Here is a 6,224-nt window from a genome sequence, read left to right as displayed (position 1 = left end):
AGGTGGACTCACGCGGTGGAGAAATGCCTTCGCACGTCGATGAAGCTGCGGTATTAGGTAGACGCGTAAACTGCTGAACTATGCGGCGACTCTTCGCGTCTTCAAAGCGGCGACATTCGTTAATGATCTTATTGGTCGTTGTGATGTTTTTATAAACAAGCAGGTTACACACGTCGTCCTCGATGCCTTTTAAGACGTGGCTGACCTTGTCTGCCTCTGCCATATTGTTATCTACTTTGCGGCAAAGAGCGAGGACGTCCTGGATATACGCCACGTAAGATTCAGTGGACGTCTGTACATGGGTTTCAAGGTCCTTCTTTGCAGCACGTTGGCGGCCGACGGGTTTGCCGAACAAATCTCTAAGCGTCTGTTTGCACTGGTCCCAACTCGTAATCTCTTCTTCATGTGTTTCGAACCAGACCCGTGCTGTTTTCTTGAGGTAGAATGATATATTAGGCAGCATAAGCGTGTTATCCCACCTGTTGTGTCCGCTGACCCGTTAATAATTATGTAACCAGTCATCGACGTCAACGTTGTCAATACAGATACCTGGGCGCGACTTTAACATCTGATCTTAAATGGTCATCCCATATCTCCAACATCTGTTCCTCTGCAAGGAAAAAGCTTGTTTTCTCATAACATAAATTAGGCAATTCTTCAAGCGTACTTAGACTTCAAGCTTACAAATCAATTGTTAGACCTACTCTTAAATAGCCAGCATAGTATGGGACCCACACACCACAATCAACATAGATAAACTAGAAAAAATTCAGAGATTAGCAGTAAGGTTTATATATAACCGGTATAAGCGAAGGGACTCTCCGTCCGCCATGTTACATCAGGCAGCCCTTGAGCCATTGGCTGAAAGAAGGAAGGCTGCCCAGCTGCGCTTTTTTCACTCTATTGTATTTTCAAAAACTAGGCATTCAGCCACAGGACTACTTCGAAAGGGACACAACCAGACCCTCACGACATAAACATAGTCATAGCATCAAGCCAACATTTGCCCGTACGAATTTCTTCAAACATTCATTTTTCCCTAAAACAATATCCGACTGGAATTCCCTGCCTCATGACTCACCCCTCCTTTCTTCAACTTCTTGAGAGCCTGTATATAGGTATGTATATGTATGGTTAGGAATGATGATTACTTATTTACTGTGCATAGTGTGCTTCTTTGTCTATGTACCTGTGTTTGGGGCACGTACTCTCACAAATTGTATTTGCTTTGTAACCTTGTTACTTTTGTTGTTATATTTTCTGGATGTAAATTGTAACTTCACCATTGTTGCTGATCCTAAGGCATAGTGCTTACTAACAAATGTATGCACCCTCTCCTGCTTGGACCGATCCTGTCTGCAGTATTTTGTAAATAAATAAATAAATAAATCCTGGAAAACATGCCAGGGTCACGAGGCTGGGCCAGGATGACCGTCGGTGGCGACGATGGGGCCGTGGTTGAACTCTCTCCTTCGGATGACATGGCGGCCAGGTTACGTCCGCTGCGGAGCTCCATCTTGCGCAAGTGATTACCCAGCGTTTCCACCAATGATGTTACGGGAAGGCGGAAGCGTGCGTCTATTTACAGATGGCTTGCAATGGCTGAGCCAACAAGCGTAGAGCAGCGATACTACTAAACTCTTCTTCGTCGTCTCCAAGACCACCATCAGCATCCTCTTCTTTCCACATTTCTGCCTGTGACAATATTTACTAAAAAATCTCCAATAGAGTAAGGGCAACACATAACTTTAGTCAACCAGGGGAACAGGCTGGCTTCAGGAAGGGATACTCTACAATGGATCACATCCATGTCATCAATCAGGTTATCGAGAAATCCGCAGAGTACAATAAGCCTCTATATCTTTTTCATGGATTACGAAAAGGCATTTGACTCAGTAGAGATACCAGCAGTCATAAAGTCATTGCTTAATCAAGGAGTACAGAACGCTTATGCAAAGACTTTGGAAAATATCTACAGAGGGTGTACAGCTACCTTAATTCTACACAAGAAAACCAGGAAGATGTCCATGGTCAGACAGGGAGACGCAATCTCTCCAATGGTATTCACTGCATGCTTGGAAGAAGTATTCAAGCTATTAAACTGGGAAGGCTTAGGACTAAACATCGACGGCGAATATCTCAGCAACTTTCGATTGGCCGATGACATTATTCTATTCAGCAACAATGCAGACGAGTTACAACAAATTATTGAGGATCTTAACAAAGAGAGTGTAACAGTGGGTTTGAAGATTAATATGCAGAAGGACAAATATAATGATGAATAGCCGGGCAAAGGAACAAGAGTTCAGGACCGCCTGTCGGCCTCTAGAGTCTGTGAAGGAGTACGTTTACCTAGGTCAATTAATCACAGGGAACCCTGATCACGAAAAGGAAATTCACAGAAGAATAAAAATGAGTTCTATCGCATACGGCAGACATTGCCAGCTCCTGACTGGAAGCTTACCATTATCATTGAAAAGGAAGGTGTACAATCAGTGCACTTTACCAGTGCTGACATATGGGGCAGAGATTTGGAGACTGACAAAGAAGCTTGAGAACAAGTTAAGGACCGCACGAAGAGCGATGCAACGAAGATTGTTAGGCATAACGTAAAGAGAGAGAAAGAGAGCGGTTTGGATCAGAGAGCGAACGGATATAGACGATATTCTAGGCGACATCATGAGGAAAAAAATGGAGCTGGGCAGGTCATGCAATGCGCCGGTTAGATAACCGTTTGACCATTATGGTTACAGAATAGGTACCAAGAGAAGGAAAACGCGATCGAGGACGACAAAAGACTAGGTGGAGCGATGAAATGAGGAAATTTGCGGGCGCCAGTTGGAATCGGTTGGCGCAGGACAGGGGTAATTGGAGATCGCAGGGAGAAGAAGCCTTCATCCTGCAGTGGACATAAAACAGTCTGATGATTATATTATTATTATTATTATTATTATTAAAATCATCACTACGACCAAATTGAATGTGTTGAAGCCAGCGTGACACGTAATTTAAAATATTTCTGGAGCTTCATGCGGTCTCAGTCTTTTAAAGAGAGCACCATTGATGCATGTCTTTTTAATTAAAATGGTGATGCCTCGTATACTACTGATGGCCTTGCGGAACATTTATGTTCTCTATATGGCGTAAAAGTGCTTCAAGTAACCTTTCTTCTGAGTCAGGCACGGTATGTACCCTATCAGTCAATGAAGACCTTGTTTTGAAGTGTTTCAAGCGCCTGAAGCCTTCCCTTTCTTGTGGTGCTGATGGTATTCATTCCGGAGTGCTTAACCATTTCAGACGCTGTCTACACAATTGTATACATCAAGATGGCGCATCAACAGCAAAAGCACTGATGAAAGTAGTGATATTTAAAATATGTTGCATACATCTTGGAACACTTATTGGAGCTGGGCTGTAATTATGAATAACATGGAGAGTGTTTTAGCAAATTGAGTGGGAATGTAGACGGTTGGGTGTTCTTACTCAGTGTCAGTATATTGCTTGTAGCGGCTTCACTTCTTTCATTGTTTTTCGCAATGTCATGAACCAGGCATAATTTTTAAGAGGCTGGATAAGTGCTTTTCAAGGTTTTCAAAACACGAAAACGTTTATGTTCTCATATTTGATGTTATTTTAGCGAGTTCTCCCATGCGTTCGAAATTCTGTAAACTTAACAAACATCGCTAAACAATTGAAAATTCTTAATCTGCAGCTGTACACTTTCTATGATTCTGAAGATGCAAGAGATGTGGTAAAAGCAAGTTTTAAATCAACTGGATAAAGTGATGTCTGAAAGGGTTAAGGCGTATGGAAGCATACTCGTTCCCTTTTCTCACAAGTATCTTCAATAGTTCCATGAAGTCTAGTGCATTTTCTAGCACTGGGAAGGTAGCATGGACATTTCCCATGCACAATCTGGTGCTAGACGTGCAATTACTAACTGCCGGCCTATATCTATCCTCTGAAATGTGTCAAAAGTATTTGAATCGGTGTTGCTTTCCTTGTGTTTCAGTTATTGCTAAGAAAACATTAATAAAAGAACAGCATGGCTTTGTGTTCCGACGACTTCAAAGTATTTGAATCTGTCAACAGTGTTCAACACGGCATCGACCTCCAAAAAGACAATTTGTCACTCTCATACTGGTGAAGAAAAAATAAGGTACTCTTAAATGCTTCCAATACTATGGCATTAAGCTATATGCGGAAAACACACCATGTGAATTTTTCATACACCCTTGGAGATGCTCAACTGCCCAGGGTGGATGAACAGAAAAATCTTGGTGTGTCTTTGACCTTGGATCGACAAAACGCTAAGCTTCTCTTCACAGAGTTTTTTTTTAGGCTTCTAGCGCAGCTCAGAAAGAGCCTTCCTTTTTGCGCTTTCTGAGCTGCGCTACAAGCCTAGAGAAGTCATGACATACCAACTCACCCAAACTGCCGCGCTTTTGATCTTCACAGAGACAATCACATAACCTTCCCTTCACGCCCTTTGGAATCGCATGTCGTATATAGCATGATTTCAACTCACCTGTTTTGTTTCTGAAATTGTATTCTGCTGTGCGCCTTCCACTACTAGAGTATGCCTCTTTAGATGGGGGTGCAATGGGAAAACCTAATTCCGACCTCATTTAACGCGCCCCGGATAAATTGACACCGGTCTTCAAGCCCCACTTTTGCCATTCTGGCGGCCATAGTTCAGCCTTATCAAATATACCTCATCTCGCACTTCTAGACTCAAGACTTGAATAATCAGATCTTTTTTTCCTATATAAGGTTCTCCATGGCATTATACACTCGCCAAAGCTTCTTGCTTGTGCTACAACGGTATACCAGGCAGCATTCCGCATTCTTTGTCTGGCATTGTTGCATTAAAGACGGTGCTATATTGGCTCGACTCCAAAAGAGCATGTAATAAGTTGTAAAGCCGTGGTAAACGAGACGGACACACGTCTTTTCGGTAACAAGGTCTAGTTTATTCTGTCCAAAAATAGAATTGAGCGGGCGCGCGCAGCGCGCCGGAAGTGGCGAGGGCTTTAGAGAGAGAGAGGAGAAAAGAGGGAGAAGGAGCATAGAGAAGTGCGGTGCGCGGACCTAGTGTGAAAGGAAAGCAGTAAACAAAGTAATAAGAAAAGGGAGCTCGCGCACGACGTTCGGCACAGTGAGTCGGATCATGTGTCCGTGTGCCTGGTGTCCAGCACTCGCGAAGGTCCGCTTACGGGAGGCCCGCCCCGCGGAGTTGTTTATGGCTGCGGGGGTGGTGCGCAGCTCCATCGCCGCGCCGCTACAAAGTATTGTGCCTGTATTGACATACTTCAGAGTTCATTTCCTGTGTTTTGTGTATCTGTAAATAATGATAAATGATTAATTCTCTTTTACCCTTCCTCATTTTATTTTTCTCTATTTGTTTCTCACCTCGTGTTGTTCTGTCTCCTATATTCAAGTTTTATGTACATTTTGTATCACATGTTGCTTTTTAGGTGCACTAGTACGAAGACTTTCTAGCTGTTGCTGGGCACTATAATAAACATTTGATTGATTGATTGATTGATTGATTGATTGATTGATTGATTGATTGATTGATTGATTGATAGTCATAGTATAATATCGTGCTTTTTAAGTATGTACTAGTTAATTTTTTCAGTGCTGTAGCTTTGGTGCAATAAAGAAACAAATGAATTAAGAAAGTGTAATAAAATGGTATGTGCCTGATAACATGCACTGTGCTAATAATTTATTGTGAGTTTTAATAGCGGTTGGCTGCTATATCCAGTGTTGTGCAATAAAATAATAAGCCACAGCAATTATTGCGCGCCTTACAGAACAAACTGAATGTCTTTCTCAGTCAAAACATTATAGTAGGCTGAAAACAATAAACGTATTTTTTGGAGGGGGGGGTGACTTGAAGTGTATAAATTGTACAAATAACATGTTCATATATATATATATATTTCTTGTATCATGCAAATAATACTTCTTGGCAAACGGTAACGAAAGACACCTATTAAAACCCTCCGATTCTCAAGCTTGTAATTTCTGATGGTATGTCATTTAATTAACGTCAAAAAAGATAGATTTGACATGTTTAAACCAGCTATAATAGAACATGGCCTTTGCACAGTACAAATTTTTCTAGCAATACACTCAATGTGAAGGCCTCCGGATGCGATGTTGATGCTTCAAATCAACCTAGCATAATACATGAGGTGCTCCATGGGCAAGATTTG

Source organism: Dermacentor andersoni, chromosome 1 (assembly GCF_023375885.2).
Source record: "Dermacentor andersoni chromosome 1, qqDerAnde1_hic_scaffold, whole genome shotgun sequence".
Lineage (NCBI taxonomy): Eukaryota > Metazoa > Arthropoda > Arachnida > Ixodida > Ixodidae > Dermacentor > Dermacentor andersoni.
This window is presented reverse-complemented; position numbering follows the sequence as displayed.